Source organism: Chroicocephalus ridibundus, chromosome 4 (genome assembly GCF_963924245.1).
Source record: "Chroicocephalus ridibundus chromosome 4, bChrRid1.1, whole genome shotgun sequence".
NCBI lineage: Eukaryota > Metazoa > Chordata > Aves > Charadriiformes > Laridae > Chroicocephalus > Chroicocephalus ridibundus.
The window spans coordinates 71005780-71027167 of record NC_086287.1 but is presented as its reverse complement, the minus strand read 5'-3'; positions in this window follow the sequence as shown (position 1 = coordinate 71027167).

The window sequence follows — 21388 nt, the reverse complement described above, 5'->3', positions numbered from 1 at the left end:
CACGCTATGCACACATGCACCAGAGCGGGCAGGGGTGAGCGGCCCTGCTCCCTGCCCCGCAGGGGGACCCTGGGCACAGACCCCAGCCCCCCAGACCCAGACCCCAGCCCCGTGCCTGCCTGGGCACCCAGAAGCTCCCTCCTCTTTGCAGGCAGCCTTTGGGCTCAGTGCTGCTCTGCAGGCAGGGATCATCTCCCAGGGCTCCAGCCTGGAAAGGGGCAGCGGAGGCACCAGCTCAGGCTCCGGGCAGCACCGAGCTGCTCCCAGCGAGCATCCCTCCGGCACCAGCCCAGGGGACCCTGGGCTCCCCGGGGGATGTGTCCCCCGGTGCAGGGAGGCCCGATCCCAGCAGAGCATGAGCAGCCCAGAAAGGCTTCTCCCAGCCCCTGGCCTTGCAGGGGTGGGGGGAGAGGGCAAGCCAAGCTCCCGGCCCCCCGAGCTCCCCAGAGCAGGGTGCCCACCCCACTCCATCCCCACGGTGCCTGCTCCAGCCTGCCCGGGCAGTGGGGGTGCCCACCTCCCTGGAGTGGGGCCCTACCTCTGGCAGCACAAGTGTCCTCTCCTTTAGGGCTTTCATGATGCCTCCTAAATGTCAGCACACACAGAGAGGTTTTTGGGCCCCAGGAAGGGCTGGGTGTGTTGTTTGAGGGGTCAGGAGCAGGGGCAAAGGGCTGCGTGGGGAGCAGGGGAGCAGTGCTGTGTTGTGCCCGTCACCAGGCACCGGCAGTTGCAGCTGGAACACGGGCCATGGCAACAGGAGCGCAGTGGGGACGGGAACAAGCCCCCTTACAGGGCGGGCAGCTCAATACATACATGCCCCCCAATGTTAATAATCCCAACACATTAGACTTCCTCCCTGTCTTAAGCGGTTCTTCCTAACCATGCCCTCATTTAACAAGTGGGTTTGCCCAGAGCATTGCAGACTGTCTTTGGGACGCTGGGGCAAGTGCAGCACGTCCTTCCAAAGAAGTCTGGATGTACCGACATGCCAAGGAAAAACCCAGCCTGTCCTCATCTACAAGTGCTAGCCCAGGCTCCAGGCAGCGCCTTCTGGGCCTTTGAGCCACCGACCCTTCACCATCCTCCGTTCCTTACCATCTCACCATACAACAGCCCTTACGGGTTAGTAGATGAGCAGCCACAAGAGAAGCCCAAAGGCAAAACCCCAGAGGAAACACAGCTACAATTCTGAAAAGCAATCAACAGGTCCCAGTGACACCAAGGGGTCACTGCAGTCTACGGGCAGGGCTGGAACGTGTACTTCTGGTGGCATTTGATCCAAGGCACCTCCTACAGAGCACCCAGCCCTGCTGGGACAGGCGATGCTCTCTGCCTTGGCTCAAACAGTATCACTTCAATTGTACAGTTTTTAGGAACAAATACCCAAGTATTTAAGGACATGAAAAGGAATCGGAACTGTCCTCAAAACGTATGGGATGTGTTGGGATCGGTATTTGTTGAGCCCCCGAGTCAAAAGCAAGAAACAGTACCAAGTTCAGCAATAATGGTTTCTCAGTGGCTTTTGAAAACATTTTCAAAAAGCATTAGGCAAAAAAGTACTTAAAAACAAAAGCTAAGTGATACAATGGGAAAAGGGAAGAAAATACGCTCTAAACATTTTTTGTTGCAACAAACAAAAACCCCACACACCCCCATACAAACATGCATATTGGCTAGCTACAGACAGATGTAGCACATCAGTGTGCAAACCTTGAACCAGCATGATCTAAAAACCATCATATATCACCTGTTCAACACAAAGTCATACAGGAAATAGCCTGGCATGTTCAATATGAAATACAATGCATTTGAGGCACAAATACCAATATTCACATTCGAACTGCGCAAGCGATGGCATTACTCAGTCTTCACTACGCTGAATAAGATACACTGTATTTGCAATATATACTGTGTTTTACTGGAAAATACATGAAGTTAATGTTTGCAGAATTAACACAAGGCTATTTGTTTAGGATTTGCTTAGAATGTCTTGTTTAGAATTAAGGGTGTTGAAAAAAGGGTGAGATTGTGTTTTTACATACCGTTTTTGATGTTCCACTCAGTGGCTCAGTTCCGCCTCTAGAAAAAGAAATAAAGGTGATCAGAACTTTAAATAAAGCACTCGTAGCAAACATAAAGCAGTGAAAACAGATCACAAAACCTGAACATCATAACATTATGTTCTAAATAATCTAGTGAATATGGAAATTCATTTGCCTACATAAACTGTTCTCTCTTGGTGCACTCAGTGCAACTAATAAAACCCTCCAAAGTCACGTTTCTTTGGCCATACAGTGGTTTCTTCATCCATTTACCTTGAAGAACATACTACAAGGCAAGTAACGCATGTTTGAAAGGCCTCTCCACCATTGCAGCGTACTTTCATCATTCCCAAACATCAGCCCCTCTACCAGTGGTTTCTGCCATGTTTCCAGCTGAAGGAACAGAAAGCTCACCTGCCTGGTTAATTGTCAACATTAGCACAGCAGTGCTGGTCTGTCCTTATCCCCACGTACGGGTGTTTGTTTGATCTTTGATGCCAGCAGCATCTACCCTCTCATTTTGGGGCAGCATGACAATACCCGGGGAGGGTGCCATCCAGCCAGAAGCGGAGGATGCATTGACAAGGTAGCACTAAGCACACATATTTCAATACATACATTCACCCCCAAAGCAAGGCCACGTTTATAAGCACAAGGCTGCCGTGTCCAGAATTACTAGGGAGTGCCTGAAGGCATCTCCTCTGAGATGGAAACAAATTATGAGTTTACACTACAATGGCTATCTGTCGTTCCTATAAAAGCAATAAAAGCAAACGCATATAATAAGGGAGCTCTCCACAGAGAGGAAACAGGATCTACAACTTGGGTCTCAGAAGAGCCAACCCCAAGGACAAACCCAGGAGAATCCTCTTAAAAGTTACCGTTGATGGAGTTGGAACCCCATCTCCCAGCAGGCCTAAAAATGTCAGCCTACTTCGGGACAGATACGGTAACATCTGCCCCACGACGACAAACATTTACTGCAGCTTTAACGAGAGAGATACAAGCAGAATGCCTCCGTAAACTAATAGCCATTAAAAAAGTTCACACGTTGAAACCCCTAGCCAAGAATTCAACGCTTTATGGACACTCACATGGCAGATGTTTTGCCGGCAGCTTTAACTCCTCCAACAGGGATTCTTCTCACAATTACCGACGAGTTCTTAGCAATCAGGGCGTTGTCATCTGTGTACTCTGGAACAACATAAACACAGAAAAAAAATCAGCCAATTTGTAAGAACGCATATTAATTTGTAATTACACAGCACTCCAGAGGATCCTTTTGCAGCTATAAATGCAAAATCCTATATGTAACAGCGCGCTGTTATCGTCTCAACATACTAAGAGGACTTTTCAAGAAGCACATACTTCTTCACTGAGTTGTGATTACGCATGGAAACAAAGAAACACACTTTGTAAAAATGCTATGACGTATATTACAGTAATACTTCAGGGGCTAATATATTTATGAGCATCAATGTTTCACCTAAAACTTTCCTTTCGGTTTCTCAACTGCCATAACAGGATCTCCGTGTTTGGCCTATTTCAAAACATTTTTTCTCCCGGTGACAACAACTGGGCCCATCACAGTTTATTGCCGTCGAACGTTCTGGGTTTAATGCTCTGCTTTACACAGACCCAGCCGTTACAGAAGGGACATCAGCCAGGCAGCCATTCAGCCTGCTGGCATTCGTCAGGCTAGAAGTTCATTAGCAACTGAAGGCAAATTCAGAGACCCTTCTGCAGCAAAGCCCTTCAAGCAAATTAAACCTTTTTCAAAAGCTCTTCACAGTTTTAGTCAACACTACGAGAAAAATCCGGGACTCCCAAAATGTACCTCTACCTACTCTGCGAGGCCCCCAGCACAAGTCACAGCTCCCGATGGCGGCCGAATCTCATCATGGCTTCCCGCCCCGCTTCATCCCCGCCCCGCATCCCTCCTGCTGCTCCCCACGCCCACGACACGGGCCCCGGCTGGACTCGGGCCACCTGGGGCGACCCGCAGAGAGCCCAGCATGGCTCCCGCAGGCCGCGACCACCACGGGGGGTCCCCGAGGCCCCGCGCTGCGCCCCACGCACCTGCTCCAGTCTGGGCGTTGCTGATCTGCAAGTCGCTGGTGGCCGCCTTCAGCTTCTCGCGGGCCATGATCTGGCGCTTGAGGTCCCGCAGGCAGATGTTCAGGCCGCTGAAGATGACCCTGTCATACGCCAGCTTGGCAGCGAACTTGTAGTGGATGCACGACATGGTTGTGGCCAGGTGGTCCAGGGGCCACGGCGTCCACAGCGGTACCAAGTGTGGCGGCCTCTGTGCTGGGTTGGGCTGGTGGCAGCGCAGGGAAGGGCCCGCCGAGGGGCCGGGGAAAGCGGTGCGGGCTGAGCCGAGCTCTGTCCCTGCTCCCTCTCTCCCACACAGTGTTGCTAGGCCTGGCCAGTCACTATGGCCACTGGGCAACGGCCCACCGCCCCACCCCCATGCCTCAGGGGACCCAGCGCATTGTGACAAAAGGGCTGTCACTGCCCCTGGCTGCTGGTGTCCCTGGTGTCCCCTGGCCTGTCACCGGCCACTGTCCTGTCACCCCCCAGGTCGGCGGGGTCCCTCCTGTCACCCCCAGGCTGCCACCCCCACTATCCCCTCCTCCAGGCAGCCAGACGAGCCAAGACAGCCTGGGGGAGATGCAGCCGGCTCTGCAGTGTGGCGCCCGGCTGCCCGCACCGCAGGGCCAGCGAAGGCAGGGGACATCTCAGGGGGGCTGAGTGTTCCTTGGGGCAGCTACCGAAAGGTCAGACAAAGGGGCCAATGACCACCCGGTTTATGGCCACAAGCCAGTGTACTTCCCAACCGTGGCACACCCACAGCGGCGTGAACTCTGTCTGGAGAGGAGGACTAAGAAGTCAGGAATGAACCATCAGCGTTAGGAGGTGCCCCAGGACAACCTTTCTTGCTTTCTCAACCACCAAAGCTGCCGCTGCAACAGCCCTAGCGCAGGAGTTCGTGCCTTGAATGACCAGGTCGAGTTCTGTTGAGTAATATGCTATGGCTTGCAGGCGCTTCTGGCCCAACTGGCTATTCCTTTCTGTTCATATAAATATAAAAGCCTTCTTGTGGTCTGGCAGGGCTAAGGAGGGAGCTTCCACGACTGCTTGCTTTACATCTTTAAATGCCTTTTGGGTTTCCGGAGTCAGGAAATCCTTTTGATTTCAGTGCTGTCCTCTGTATAAAAGACATCATTAATTTTGCTCTTGGTGTCTATTTTTCCTGTTAATGGTCGTTTGGAAGCCCAGGTTTTAATATGGTAGCCTTGCCCGTAAGCCTGTGGTGGATTATACGTATTCATTCCACAACTCGCCCATCGCCACAGTCCAAACCACAGCAGCAGAGGAAAAAAGCCCCACTGTTGGATATGCACTAAAAGCCCATCCTCTGCCAGAAACACTCTCCTGGGAACCTGTCCCGGTGAAGTCTCATCGGTACAGGGACGGGCATCTATGTTACTTTTGAAATTTCACTGAGGAAGGGAAGGATACCAGCCGTCCACCAAGACGGGTTTGTCACTAGTCTGAAAGGAGATCCCTGGCTATGCCTGGAGAGCAAACCTATTCACAAGCTCACACGCTCTCCAGGGGCTGGGCACTGGAAATGCCAATAGAGCTCTTAGGGCCGTACAGATGAAAAGGGGAGTCTTACGCCTGGAACCTTCCATAGATTTGTTCCTATGCCTAAAGGCAATTGGTTTTCCTCCACAGACAGGCTGGGCAGTCTCACCTCGGTGCCCGGCAGGATCACGCAGCAGATCTTCCTGGAAACTCTGCTGAGGCACATGGAATATAGGGAGTGCAATGATAGGACATGGGGCAACGGTTTCAAACAGAAAGAGGGTTGATTTAGATTGGATATCAGGAAGAAATTCTTTACTGTAAGGGTGGCGAGGCACTGGAAGAGGTTGCCCAGGGAAGCTGTCGATGCCCCATCCCTGGAAGTGTTCAAGGCTGGGTGAGACTTTGGGCAGCCTGGTCTAGTGGGACGTGTCCCTGCCCATGGCAGGGGGGTTGGAACTAGATGATCTTTAGGGTCCCTTCCAACTCGAACCATTCTGTGATTCTGTGATTCTGTGATCAGCGACAGCCAACATGGCTTCACTAAGGGCACACTGTGGAATAAATACTAAATTGGCTAAAAAATACAAAAGTACAGCATTGTTCACACATTCCCAGGCTAATGGCATTGTTGAACGCACCAATGGATTGGTTAAGCGTTTTGCAAAAACTCATGAACCTGGTTGGCATTTGCGATTGGACGATGCCATCTATCAATTAAATAACAGATGGAGTGGAGACGGCTGTCCTAAAATGAAAGCTTTCTGTGTATCTGCCAATATTATCTCTCCAAAGGCTCCCAATGAACCGGGAAAATACCCCGGAAGATTTCACCCTGGGCAACCTGTGCTAGTGAAAATGCCTCAAATTGGGACGGTACCAATGGTGCTAGCTACTCCCAAAAATCCCTATGCATGGGAAGCCAAGGACTGTTCAGGGAAGATACACCGGATCAGCACCCGGTGGATCTCGCCTTCTTTTTAACCCCGTCGGTCGAATAAGACCGAGCAGATTTTCTTTTCCTTTGTGTCTTACAGGAACCTTGGATGAGCTGTACAGACGGATTGGCCTACGCTACCTTTGAGTGTCTCCAGGGAATCCTGACATTAATCCTGGCAATAATACTATTTTTATTATGTATGGCTATCTGGAGGCCCAAATTCTAAAATGACGAATTGGCAGATGGAATTGATGCTATTCAGTTTTACCTTTTTATTCCCTGTTGTTTGTAGTCAGAGAGACCCAGAGTGGCCATGGTCTCAAGCCTTTGTTAAACACAATGCGATGGCAGGTACTAGAAAGGGAGAATTGAGTTTGGCCACTGTAGTTCTACAGGAAAATGAGGTGTTACATGAGTGGACCTGGAATAGTTGGTACCCAGTCCTGAAAGGTAAGGCAGGGGTGGAAGCCCGAGTAGGGTGTAGAATGATCAACGGCTCAAACCATGAGAAGGCCATGAGAATAGAGATATTTCGCCCTCAGAACCCACGCTCAATGACAACAAAGCACTGTGTCACCGACAAGTGGGATTGCTGGTATAATTTTACTCTTGTTGAACCCACTCTTGTAACTTGTCGTTGGCAACAGGATGAAATAGCGCTGCTATTTGAATTCAAGATAGACGTAGCACCTGACCTTTGGGATAATGCATTGTCACGGTACACTGCAAGCACCGGAACACCAGGAAACAAAAGGGGTTTAAATCTCTCCACTCTGGTTATACAAGGAAGTGAAGTATATTCCAGAGATAAATGGAGATGGAATGATTCACTTCAAATGGCTAAAATCGAGGCCACCCTTGCAAAGAGAATACACATTGGTTGCCGATTTATCAATGGGTCTACTCACCACAGGCCAACTTTAATTAAAACCATCTATGTAGACTCTACCAAACCAGACAAATACAACACTGACTGTTACAAAATTATGGAGCCAAATTCAGATTGCTGGCACAATTTCACTTTTATCAAACCTACAATAGTGTATTGTATTTGGGGCTACAGGGGCACAGAATTGTTATTTGAATTTATGATTGACTCAAATACACCTGAACTTGCCGAAATAAATCCAGAACCTACACCCCCACAAACTCTCAAAGGCGTACCTTCTAAGCCCTCCATTAGTCTAACTCCTTACATTTTCAACATTGGCCCTTATGTTATTAAACACACAGGTCAACAACAGATACTGTTTAATCCCACATATTCCCTCAAACGAGTAGAATTGTCAATGCAGATTAAAATCTCTGCGATCAAACCCACTTGTTTACCATTCCTAAGTACATCTTATGCAGGATGGTCAGCATGGTTACGCAGACGAACTTTTGCCACTTCACAACAACTGAAGAGGGATGTGACTGGTATCTTAGGAACAGGCCTGGGAGTCTTAAATAGTATAGATGCTGAGATACTTGCCAACAAACTAGTCACAACCACTACTGATCTGGACAAATTAAGATGTCCCCTACAGTCCTCTCTATTAGCATTGGGAAACCACCAATGGCTTTTATCAAATATATTGCCTCAGTGGGAAGAAATGGGTGAAAAAGACCATCAGCTGATCACAGATGCACTTGGTACAACCCAAAACAATGTTTCCTTGGCTCTTAGTTGTATCCAAGCCCAATTGTGGATGCAATCTATGACAGCCGCAATCATAAGGGAAGGTGAAGAAGGCACCTTGCCCACCGAAATTCGAAAAGTAATATGGGATAACGCAATTGAATTTGAGAAAAAATTTCAGTCCTGGTGGTATCTGGTTAACTTCACCTATGATCCCATTGAGAGCAAGGCCACAGCTTTTGTCTTAACAATACGCAATGCTTTGGTATACACCATATACCCAGTCATTGCGCTGGGGTTGAATCACCAAGGAGCCATACTCTATCCAATAGAGCACAGAGCGTGGGCACAACAAAATGAGAATAAGTGGCAAACTGTTGATGTTGACGCATGCGTTTCACGAGACCAACAAGGATTCATTTGTGAGAGTAATACCCTGAAAGCACAAGACATTTGTCTTGACACCAACCAGAATGTCTGTCACTTTGAGATACATCCCGATGAAACCCCAGAAACTGTGCTTGTATATATTGGGAAAGGGTGTGTTTGCATGAGGTCTCCCTGTAGTCTTGTATTCATAGATGACATAGTAGTTGATATAAGTAATCACTCAAACCTTTGTGTTTGTAACTTTACTAACATTATCGGATGTGACTTCAATTATTCAGCTCCTGTTACATCTTTTCAATTGCTACAATCTAATTATACATTGATTCGAGATTTGTTGCCTACCCCCATCGGAATGAATCTCTCACTGGTGAAGAAGTTACTACAACACGATGAATTGAAGCGACTGTTGAAAGAGGCCCAAGAAAATGGACAGAGAACTTTGATTACCGTCCATCATGATGTTGAAGAAATACACCAACTGCTGGAAAGAGTCAAGAGAGACGGAGGACATGGATGGGGAGATACTCTTTTTGGATGGTCACCGACAGTTACAGGACTTTATAACAAGATGCTCCATCCTGTTGTTGTTTTACTAATATTCATTGTTTTGTGCTTCGCTTTGACAATTGTTTTGTGTGTTAGACTTTGGATTATGATGAAAAGTTTAACTCATTTGATCACTCCACGAGATGTATTTGCACTTGATATCCCTCACCACAAGAACACATGTGATCTTTCCTATCAGTATTGAGTATCGTGGAGCTTGAGTGACTGTAGTCACGGGGTGGATTATGTGGAATAAATACTAAATTGGCTAAAAAATACAAAAGTACAGCATTGTTCACACATTAAGGAAAAGTATAAAATCAAGAGGCTTCGGAGGTAGAAAATAGCCGCAGCTGGCATGAAGGACACAACATCTGTGGTTCCCTGATAAGCTACATGAGGTACGGGATGGGATGCAATTATTCCGTGGCTTTACCTTATGATGTATAGCGGATACAGGAATGGGATGATACCATGAAACAGATAAGCTGCCAATTAGCTGCCCGCTAGATGCTCAGAGCCAACATTTTGTCAAATTTTGATGAAATGCTGTCCTTTGTGCGAACTTTGCTCATTATAATGTCATTATAATACCAAAACACACCTCCATCCCGAAGGCTACCCGCCTCCAAGGTGCGACCACTCCTTCTTGAGTCTGCGCCCTGAATTTCTCGTAAACTATACCTTTAATTGTGAAGCGAGAGAAATTTACACCAATCATGATAAAAGTATGTATGACTAAAGTCACTCAAACTCCACCTTGAAGATAACAAATAGTATAAAAATAGCCCAAGAGAGGGGGGATACCCAGGGAAGACACCATCATAAAGAATTACATCACTGACTTCTGGGATCAGTCGACGGGCTGAGTCTCTCTTCCCCCCCATAGGGACGCCTTTGGGTAAGACTTAGATTATACCGAGTGCTTCCTCGGGAAACTTAGAAATTTCTCTAGAGACTCTCTTTTTCTACATTTAAAGCCAGGCTGTATCGTTTATAACTTTGTCGCGCGTTTTGTATATGTAACAATACTTTCATTTGCACGTGCTTTGCAGACAGTGTATTTATCACCGGCAATCCTAAGAACCTATATATCTGTTGTTTAAATAAACTGCACTTTTTTAAGTAGCTAGTCGTTTTGGTTTCTCACTGAACGCGACCAAAGACTCGAGAGTGGCCGTGCTAGTTCATGAGCACGACTAGACTGAAGGTGCAGTCCACTATTAGTGTATCCAAATCGTAATAGTTTAATACATATTAAACGCGATTGGACTGATAGTGCTGAATTGGGCATCACTCAGAATTTAAACCTAGCCGCACCTAGCCTCCCACCTCGGTGAGGAGTGTTAGAACGCAAGGGGGTTTATCTTCTGCTAAAACCGCTTTGCCACTTTTCATGCAACACACACGGTGCCTGACAAATTTGGTGGCCTTCTACAACGGGGTTACAGTGTTGGTGGATAAGGGAAGAGCAGCTGACATCATCTGACTGGACTCGGGCAAGGTATCTGACACTGTCCCACATGACATCCTTGTCTCTAAATTGGAGAGACATGGCTTTGACAGATGGACCACTCGGTGGCTAAGGAATTGGACGGATGGCTGCACTCAGAGAGGTTTGGCCAACAGCTTGATGACCAAGTGGTGAGCAGTGATGAATGGTGTTCTATTTAACATCTTTGTTGGTGACATGGATGTTGGGATTGAATTCACCCTCAGCAAGTTTGCCGACGACACCAAGCTGTGTGGCACGGTCGACACGCTGGAGCCATCCAGAGGGACCCGGACAGGCTGGAGAAGTTCAATTGGGCCAAGTTCAAGGCCCTACACATGGGCTGAGGCAATCCCAAGCAAAAATACAGACTGGGAGGAGAATGGTGTGAGAGCAGCCCTGAGGAGAAGGACTTGGGGGTGTTGGTGGGTGAGAAGCTCAACGTGAGCTGGCAATGTGCACTTGCAGCCCAGAAAGCCAACCATATCCTCGGCTGCATCAAAAGAAGCATGGCCAGCAGGTCGAGTGACATGATTCTGTCCCTCTACTCTGCCCTCGTGAGAACCCACCTGAAGTACTGCCTCCAGCTCTGGGGCCCCAAACATGCAAAGGACATGGAACTGTTGGAGTGAGTGCAGAGGAGACCACAAAAATCATAGAATCATAGAATCATAGAATTGTTGAGGTTGGAAGGGACCTTCAAGATCATCGAGTCCAACCTTTAGCCTACCCTGACAAGAGCCACTTCTAAACCATGTCCCTAAGTGCCCCATCTACCCTTTTTTTAAACACCTCCAGGGATGGTGAATCCACCACCTCCCTGGGCAGCCTATTCCAATTTTTAATAACCCTTTCAGTGAAAAAATGTTTCCTAATATCTAATCTAAACATATCTAATCTAAACCTCCCCTGACGTAACTTGAACCCATTTCCCCTCATCCTATCACTTGTCACCAGGGAGAAGAGGTCAGCCCCCATCTCTCTACAACCTCCTTTCAGGTAGTTGTAGAGGGTGATAATGTCTCCCCTCAGCCTCCTCTTCTCCAGGCTAAACAACCCCAGCTCCCTCAGTCGTTCTTCATAAGGTTTGTCCTCCAGACCCCTCACCAGCTTTGTAGCCCTTCTCTGGACACGCTCCAACACCTCAATGTCCCTCTTGTAGCGAGGGGTCCAAAACTGAACGCAGTACTCGAGGTGGGGCCTCACCAGTGCCGAGTACAGGGGGATGATCACTTCCCTAGTCCGGCTCACCACACTATTCCTGATACAGGCTAGGATGCTGTTGGCCTTCTTGGCCACCTGGGCACACTGCTGGCTCATATTCAGCCAGCTGTCAACCAACAATCCCAAGTCCTTTTCTGTCGAGCTGCTTTCGAGCCACTCTGCCCCAATCCTGTAGCGCTGCATGGGGTTGTTGTGTCCCAAGTGCAGGACCCGGCATTTGGCCTTGTTGAACCTCATACCATTGGTCTCAGCCCATCGGTCCAGCCTGTCCAGATCCCTCTGCAGAGCCAACCTACCCTCAAGCAGATCAACACGCCCGCCCAGTTTAGTGTCATCTCCGAACTTACTGAGGGTGCATTCGATCCCTTCATCCAGATCATTGATAAAGATATTAAAGAGAACCGGCCCCATCACCGAGCCCTGGGGGACACCACTTGTGACTGGACACCAACTGGATTTAACTCCATTTACCACCACTCTCTGGGCACGGCCATCCAGCCAGTTTTTTACCCAGCGAAGAGTACACCTGTCCAGGCCATGAGCAGCCAGTTTCTCCAGGAGAATGCTGTGGGAAACAGTGTCAAAAGCTTTGCAAAAATCCAAGTAGATAACATCCACAGCTTTTCCCTCATCCACTAAGTGGGTCACCTTATCATAGAAGGATATTAGGTTTGATAGGCATGACCTGCCCTTCACAAACCCATGCTGACTGGGCCTGATCACCCTGTTCTCCTGCATGTGCCGTGTAATGGCACTGAGGAGGATCTGTTCCATGACCTTCCCAGGCACCGAGGTCAGACTGACTGGCCTGTAGTTCCCCGGATCCTCCTTCCGGCCCTTCTTGTGGATGGGTGTCACATTTGCTAACCTCCAGTCAGCTGGGACCTCCCCGGTTGTCCAGGACTGCTCACAAATGAAACCAAGTGGCCTGGCGAGCACCTCTGCCAGCTCTTTCAATACCCTTGGGTGGATCCCATCCGGCCCCATAGATTTGTGCACCTCCAGGTGCTGAAGCAGGTCCCTCACCATTTCCCTTTGGATTACGGGGGCTTCATTCTGCTCCCCATCCCTGTCTTCTAGTTCAGGGGTCTGGGTGCTCAGGGAACAACTGGTCCTACTGCTGAAGACTGAGGCAAAGACTTCATTAAGTACCTCAGCCTTTTCCTCATCCTTGGTCACTATGTTGCCGGCCCTATCTACTAGAGGACAGAGATAATCCTTAGTCCTCTTCTTATTGCTAATATATTTATAGAAACTTTTTTTGTTGTCCTTGACAACAGAAGCCAGGTTTAGCTCTAGCTGGGCTTTGGCCCTCCTGATTTTTTCCCTACATAGCTTAACTACCTCTTTGTAGTCGTCTTGAGTGGCCTGCCCTTACTTCCAGAGGCCATAGATCCTCTTTTTTTCCCTAAGTTGCAACACTAGCTCCCTGTGTAGCCAGGCCGGCCTTTTTCCCCGACGGCTTGTCTTCTGGCACATGGGGACAGCCTGCTCCTGCGCCTTTAAGACTTCCTTCTTGAAAATCATCCAGGCTTCCTGGGCTCCTTTGCCCTGGAGGACTGCCTCCCAGGGGACTTTGTCAACCAGGCTCCTGAAAAGCCCAAAGTCCGCCCTCCGGAAGTCCAAGGTAGCAGTTCTGCTGACCCCTCTCCTTGCTTCTCGCAGAATCGAAAACTCTATCATTTCATGGTCACTGTTCCCAAGACAGCCTCCAACCTTCACATCCCCCACAAGACCTTCCCTATTTACAAACAACAGATCCAAAAATGATTGGAGGGCTCAAGCCCCTCTGCTGTGAGGACAGGCTGAGAGACTTGGGGTTGTTCAGCCTGGAGAAGAGAAGGCTCTGGGGAGACCTTATAGCGGCCTTCCAGTACTACCTAAAGGGGGCCTACAGAAAAGGTGGAGAGGGACTCTTGGTCAGGGAGTGGAGCAACAGGACGAGGGGAACGGTTTTAAACTGAAAGAGGGTAGATTTAGATAAGATATTAAGAAGACATTCTTTTTGCCGAGGGCGGTGTGCCGCTGGCACAGGCTGCCCAGAGAACTTGTGGATGCCCCATCCCTGGAATTGTTCAAGGCCAGGCTGGACAGGGCTTTGAGCAGCCTGGTCTAGTGGGAGGTGTCCCTGCCTATGGCAGGGAGCTTGGGACTAGATGATCATTAAAGTCCCTTCTAACTCTACCCATTCTATGATTATATGATTTGCCAGCAATGTTTCAAGTCACACAATACCCAGTTGCGGATTCACGGAATCACGGAATCTTCAGAGTTGGAAGGGACCTCTAGAGATCATCTAGTCCAACTCCCCTGCTAGAGCAGGATTGCCTAAAGCACATCCCTCAGGGCTGCATCTAGGCGGGTCTTGAAAATCTCCAGAGAAGGGGACTCCACAACCTCCCTGGGCAGCCTGTTCCAGTGCTCTGTCACCCTCACTGTAAAGAAGTTTTTCCGTGTATTTGAACGGAACTTCCTATGTTCTAGCTTGTGCCCATTGCCCCTTGTCCTGTCACTGGGAACCATTGAAAAGAGCCTGGCTCCGTCCTCCTTAAACCCACCCTTTAGATACTTGTAAACATTAATCAGGTCCCCCCTCAACCTTCTCTTCTCCAGGCTAAAGAGTCCCAGCTCTTTCAGCCTTTCCTCATAAGGGAGGTGCTCCAGTCCCATAATCATCTTGGTTGCCCTACGCTGGACTCGCTCCAGTAGTTCCCTGTCCCTCTTGAACTGGGGAGCCCAAAACTGGACACAGTACTCCAGTTGTGGCCTCACCAGTGCAGAGTAGAGGGGGAGAATGACCTCCTTCGACCTACTGGCCACAGTCTTCTCTATGCAGCCCAGGATGCCATTGGCCTTCTTGGCGACAAGGGCACACTGCTGGCTCATGGATAATTTGCTGTCTACCAGGATCCCCAGGTCCTTCTCCTCAGAGCTGCTTCCCAGCATGTCTGCCCCTAGCCTATACTGGTGTTTGGCATTCTTCCTTCCCAGGTGCAGGACCCTACACTTGCTTTTGTTGAACCTCATTAGGTTCTTCTCTGCCCAGCTCTCCAGCCTGTCCAGGTCACGCTGGATGGCAGTGCGGCCCTCTGGAGTGTCGGCCACCCCTCCCAGCTTGGTATCATCAGCAAACTTGCTGAGGATACACTCTGTCCCCTCATCTAGGTCATTAATGAGTATATTGAACAAAATTGGTCCAAGTATTGACCCCTGAGGGACACCACTGGTTACAGGCCTCCAACTGGACTCTGTGCCGCTGATCACAACCCTCTGAGTTCTATCACTCAGCCAGCTCTCGATCCACCTCACTGTCACCTCGTCTAGCCCATACTTCCTCAGCTTCCTAATGAGGATGTTATGGGAGACAGTGTCAAAAGCCTTGCTAAGGTCAAGGTAGATGACATCTACGGCTCTCCCCTCATCCAGCCAACCCGTTATAACATCATAGAAAGCTATCAGATTGGTCAGGCATGATTTGCCCTTGGTAAATCCATGCTGACCACTTCCAATAACTTCCTGTTCCTCTACATGTTTGGAGACGACATCCAGAATGAGTCGCTCCATTACCTTCCCAGGGACAGAGGTGAGACTAACCAGCCTGTAGTTCCCTGGGTCCTCCTTCTTGCCTTTTTTGAAGATTGGAGTGATGTCAGCCTTCCTCCAGTCCTCAGGCACCTCTCCTGTTCCCCATGACCTTGCAAAGACAATGGAGAGCGGTCTAGCGATAACATCTGCCAGCTCTCTCAGCACTCGCGGGTGCATCCCGTCAGGGCCCATGGATTTATGAATGTCCAGCTTGGCCAAGTGGTCTCTGACCCGGTCCTCCTCAACTAAGGGAAAATCTTCCTCTCTCCCGACCTTCCCTCTTGCCTCCAGGGTATGAGATTCGTGAGGGACGGCTTTATCAGTGAAGACCGAAGAAAAGAAGGCATTCAGTAACTCTGCCTTCTCTGTGTCTTCCACTACTAGGGCACCCGTCTCATTCATCAGTGGACCTATATTTTCCCTAGTCTTCCTTTTTCTGTTGATATACTGGAAAAATCTCTTCTTGTTGTCTTTAACTGCAGTGGCCAAGCTGAGTTCTGATTGAGCTTTGGCCCTTCTAATCTTCCCCCTGCATAGCTTTGTTATATCTTGATAATCCTCATAAGTTGCTAAGCCCCTTTTCCAGAGAATGTAAGCCTTCCTTTTTTTCCTGAGGTCCAGCCAGAGCTCTCTATTTAGCCAGGCGGGCCTTCTTCCCCGTCGGCTTGTCTTTTGGGACATGGGGATGGCCTTCTCCTGTGCTTCTAAGATTCTTTGGTACATGGGCATCTACATGGCGTACTTTCACAACCAGATTCTCTATCCAGGCAGCAATATCTTGCCATAGTTCAGCAGCCCAGATGGGTTTGCCTCTGCGCTGCCAATTTCCCTGCTTCCACTGCTGTAACCACCCACACAGAGCATTTGCCACCATCCATGAGTCATTGTAGAAATAAAGTACTGGCCATTTTTCTCGCTCAGCAATGTCCAAAGCCAGCTGAATGGCTTTCACCTCTGCAAACTGGCTCGATTCACCCTGTCCCTCACTGGCTTCTGCAACTTGTCCTGTAGGACTCCACACAGCAGCCTTCCACTTTCGATACTTTCCCACAATCCAGCAGGACCCATCAGTGAACAGGGCATATTTCTTCTCATTTTCTGGCAGTGTATTATATGGTGGGGCCTCTTCTGCATGCGTCACCTCCTGCTCTGGTGACATTCTGAAATCCTTGCCTTCTGGCCAGTCCACGATCACTTCCAGAATTCCTGGGTGACTGGGGTTTCCCATTCGAGTTCGCTGCATGATCAGTGCAATCCACTTACTCCATGTAGCATCAGTTGCATGATGTGTGGTGGGGACCCTTTCTTTGAACATCCATCCAAGCACTGGCAGTCGAGGTGCTAAGAGGAGCTGTGCTTCTGTACCAGCCATTTCCGAAGCAGCTTGAACCCCTTCATATGCTGACAATATCTCTTTTTCTGTTGGAGTGTAGCGGGCTTCGGATCCTCTCTATCCCCGACTCCAAAACCCTAGGGGTTGACCTTGAGTCTCCCCTGATGCTTTCTGCCAGAGGCTCCAGGTAGGGCCGTTCTCCCCGGCTGCGGTGTAGAGCACATTTTTAACATCTTGTCCTGCCCGGACTGGCCCCAGGGCCACTGCATGGACTATTTCCTGTTTGATTTGTTCAAAAGGTTGTCGTTGCTCAGGACCCCATTTAAAGTCATTCTTCTTCCAGGTTACTTGATACAGAGGGCTTGCAATTTGACTGTAATCTGGGATATGCATTCTCCAAAAACCCACAATGCCTAAGAAAGCTTGTGTTTCCTTTTTACTAGTTGGTGGAGACATAGCTGCTATTTTGTTGATCACATCCATTGGAATCTGACGGCGTCCATCTTGCCATTTTATTCCTAAAAACTGGATCTCCTGCGCAGGTCCCTTGACCTTACTTCGTTTTATGGCAAAACCAGCTTTCAGAAGGATTCAGACTATTTTATTCCCTTTCTCAAAAACTTCTTCTGCTGTGTTTCCCCATACAATGATGTCATCAATGTATTGCAGATGTTCTGGAGCTTCACCCTATTCCAGTGCAGTCTGGACCAGTCCATGGCAAATGGTGGGGCTGTGTTTCCACCCCTGGGGCAGTCGATTCCAGGTGTATTGGACGCCCCTCCAAGTGAAAGCAAACTGTGGCCTGCACTCTGCTGCCAAAGGGATTGAGAAGAATGCATTCGCTATATCAATCATGGCATACCACTTGGCTGCCTTGGACTCCAGTTCGTACTGGAGTTCTAGCATGTCCTGCACGGCAGCGCTCAGTGGCGGTGTGACTTCATTCAGGCCACGGTAGTCTACAGTTAGCCTCCACTCTCCATTAGATTTTTGCACCGGCCATATGGGACTATTAAAGGGCGAGCGAGTCTTGCTGATCACTCCTTGAACCTCTAGTTTATGGATCAGGTTATGGATGGGAACCAGAGAGTCTCGGTTAGTGCGATACTGCCGCCGATGCACCATTGTGGTAGCAATTGGCACCTGCTGTTCTTCAACCCTCAACAATCCCACAACAGAAGAGTCCTCTGAGAGACCAGGCAAGGTAGACAACTCTTTAACGTCCTCCGTCTCCAAGGCAGCTATGCCAAAGGCCCAGCGGTACCCTTTTGGGTCCTTAAAATACCCTCTCCTGAGGTAATCTATGCCAAGGATGCATGGAGCCTCTGGGCCAGTCACAACGGGATGCTTTTGCCACTCATTCCCAGTTAGGCTCACTTCCGCCTCCAGTACAGTCAACTCTTGGGATCCCCCTGTCACCCCAGAAATACAAATGGGTTCTGCCCCTCTATAGCTTGATGGTATTAAAGTACACTGCGCACCTGTGTCCACTAGAGTGGGTCTGATGTGCCAGGCCATCGAATCCACACCGTCCAATAAACCCCGTTGTCCCTTTCCTCCACCTGGCCAGAGGCAGGGCCCCTCTAATACTGGTCATAGTATCCATTACTCACTTCTTGCAGAAATGATTTGGAAGTTCCTTCAAGAGGATCAGAAGCAAGATCAGGCCTTCTGCTTTGTCTGGGGAACTGCCCACTGGAAACTGGGGCGGCACTTTTCCTGGAGGGATGCCCTTTTGTGGTTGTCCTTCCTTGCAACTCCTGTACCCGTGTTCACAGGATCGAAGTAGGTTGTCCATCCCACTTCCTCATGTCCTCTCCGTGGTCACACAGGTAGAACCACAGGGTGCCTCGTGGTGTGTACCCTCTGTACTCTCTCTCTTGAGTGGGGAAATGCCTGCTTCTAATAGCTGAGATGCTGGCCTGTACAGGTGGGGAGTAGGATATATTCTCTTCAAGTTGCTGGACCTTCCGTGACAGTTTCTCCACAGCTGAGACAAGGGGGGGAGAGAAACTTTCTTCATATCGCCGGAGCCGGCCAGCCACCTCATCCACCGTTGGTCCCTCTTCACCTTTCCATTCCATTACTGCCAGGGAGTTGGCATATGACGATGGTGCGCTCCGTACAAACTTCCGCCACATGGGCCTTGTGCACTGCACCTCATCAGGGTCTGTGGGTAAGTCTGCATTGTCAAAGTCATAATAAATCATCTCCCGCATGGCTAATTCTCTCAGGTACTGGATACCTCTTTTCATGGTAGTCCACTTGCTTGGTTGACATACAACATCCTCACTGAAGGGGTACCTCTCCCTCACGCCTGACAGGAGTCATTTCCAGAGGCTGAGGGCTTGGGTCTTCTTCCCAATTGCCTTGTCAATGCCGCCTTCCCTAGACAGGGATCCCAGCTGCCTGGCTTCCCTACCCTCTAATTCCAGGCTACTGGCCCCATTATCCCAGCACCGGAGCAGCCAGGTGACAATGTGTTCGCCTGAAAGTCGGCTAAAATTTTCTCGCATATCCCGCAGCTCACTCAAGGATAGGGATCGAGTAATTATCTCTGGTTCTGCCTCTTCCTCCTGCTCTCGTGATGACCCTGGTTCATTATCATCTCTTACTAAGCGAACTGATTTCTTCCTGTACTACTACTTCTGTATGGGGGCAACTGATACTGGCACGGGTTGGTTCCCTGGTTCAGCGGCAGTGGCTGCCACAGGGGTTGGAGTAGCCGCAGTGGCTGCTGGTCTGGTTTCCATCTCTTCCCCCTGAGGGTGCTGCATAATACTGAGCAGTGCCTGACAGATACTGGCCAGGGCCCAAGCACAGTGCGGTGAGTTGTGCCTCTCTAGAATAGCCACAGCATTTTCCCTTCAAATATTCTAGCACTTTATCAGGGTCCTGTAATTGTTCAGGGGTGAATTCCCAGACCATTGGAGGTGAGAAGTTCTCTAGGTACCTGCCCATGTTCTCCCACATGCCGTGCCACCCCTGACTATCCAGCCTCGGAGCAGATATCCGGGTAGTAGTCTTAAATAGCTGTTTAACCTTAAACAGGACCTGGAACACATTCAGCAGACATAACAATAGGACCCGGCTGGTTTGAGTATCCCAAGGATATTCAAAATTCTCAAAAGCTGTCATACCTGACCTGAAGGAGAAAAGGGAGGCAAAAGAGCTGGGGAAAGTGTCCCCCCCTGTTTCCCCCACAGACTGGGTGTAATTATTAATAAATTCTGAGAGACGGTGCCCAAGGTACGGACAGGACAGCAAAACCACATAAACACCCCAAGATAGCTGTCTGAACAGTGATGTTATCATATCATAAACAGATATCGCACAGGACAGCAGAATGATAATCCTCATCCCTCTTCCAGAGCCGATAAACAGCATTGCAGGGAGTACATAAACCATATAGGAATTCACATAACACAGCCATGAGAACAAACCAAGCAACATGATGACCAGCGACTATTTACCTAATAAAATAAATGCATATAAAAAAATTCGTTTTTCCAAGCTCTAGTTGGATTCTGTCGTTATCTCAACCCTTCGAGCCCCACGTTGGGCGCCAAAAAGGACTGTCGTGGTTTAGCCTCAGATGGCAACAAAGAACCATGTGCCGCTCGCTCGGGCCTTCCCGATACAGGAAGAATCAGAAGAAAAAGGCAAGACTCTTGGGTTGAGACAAAGGCAGTTTAACAGAACAGCAAAGGGAACAAGAAAAAAACAACAATAACACGGATAGAGGCATATACAAACATGATTACGGAACCGCCGCTCCCCGCCGCTCCCTGACCAGACCCAGGACGCCCCAGCCCGCTCTTGAAGGATGACTTCCTGCCCCCTCCCCCGGAATCTCGGGGTGGGCATGGCTCACATGGCATGGAATACCAGGAAAAATTAACCCTTTTCACAACCAAAGAGCCAGGAGGGAAAACTGTGGCTTGTTTTAAAGCTCTCTGGGAACCACTTGCATGGCCCCACATACCTTGGGGCTCCAGGCTTTCCTGGCACCTTCAGCCTCTAAACAATCCTTACTCACTAGCCCCATATCCAGCCTTAAGAATTTCCATATATCTGGAGATTGTTCCAATGCCCATAGAGCCAGGAGGGAAAACTATAGCTTGTTCTACAGCTCTCTGGGAACTGCTTGCATGGCCCCCCACACCTTGGGGCTCCAGGATTGCCTGGCGCCTTCTGCCTTCAAAATCACCTTTTCTCACTTGACGCAGCACAATCCTCCAAAATTTCTATATGTCCGGAGATTCCTCCCACATCTAAGGAGCCAAGAGGGAAAACTGTGGCTTGATCTACAGCTCTCTGGGAACCGCTTGCATGGCCCCACAGACCTTGGGGCTGCGGGCTTTCCTGGCGCCTTCAGAATCAAAACCTCCCTTTCTCATTTGGTGCAGCCCCAGCCTCAAAAATTTCTATATGTCCAGAGATTCCTCCACACCCATAGAGCCAGGAGGGAAAACTGTATCGTGTTCTACAGCTCTCTGGGAACTGCTTGCATGGCCCCAGACACCTTGGGGTTCCAGCCTTTCCTGGCGCCTTCCCACTCGAAACCATTCTTTCTCACTTCCCCCAGGCTCGGCATCAAAAATTTCCATATGTCCAGAGA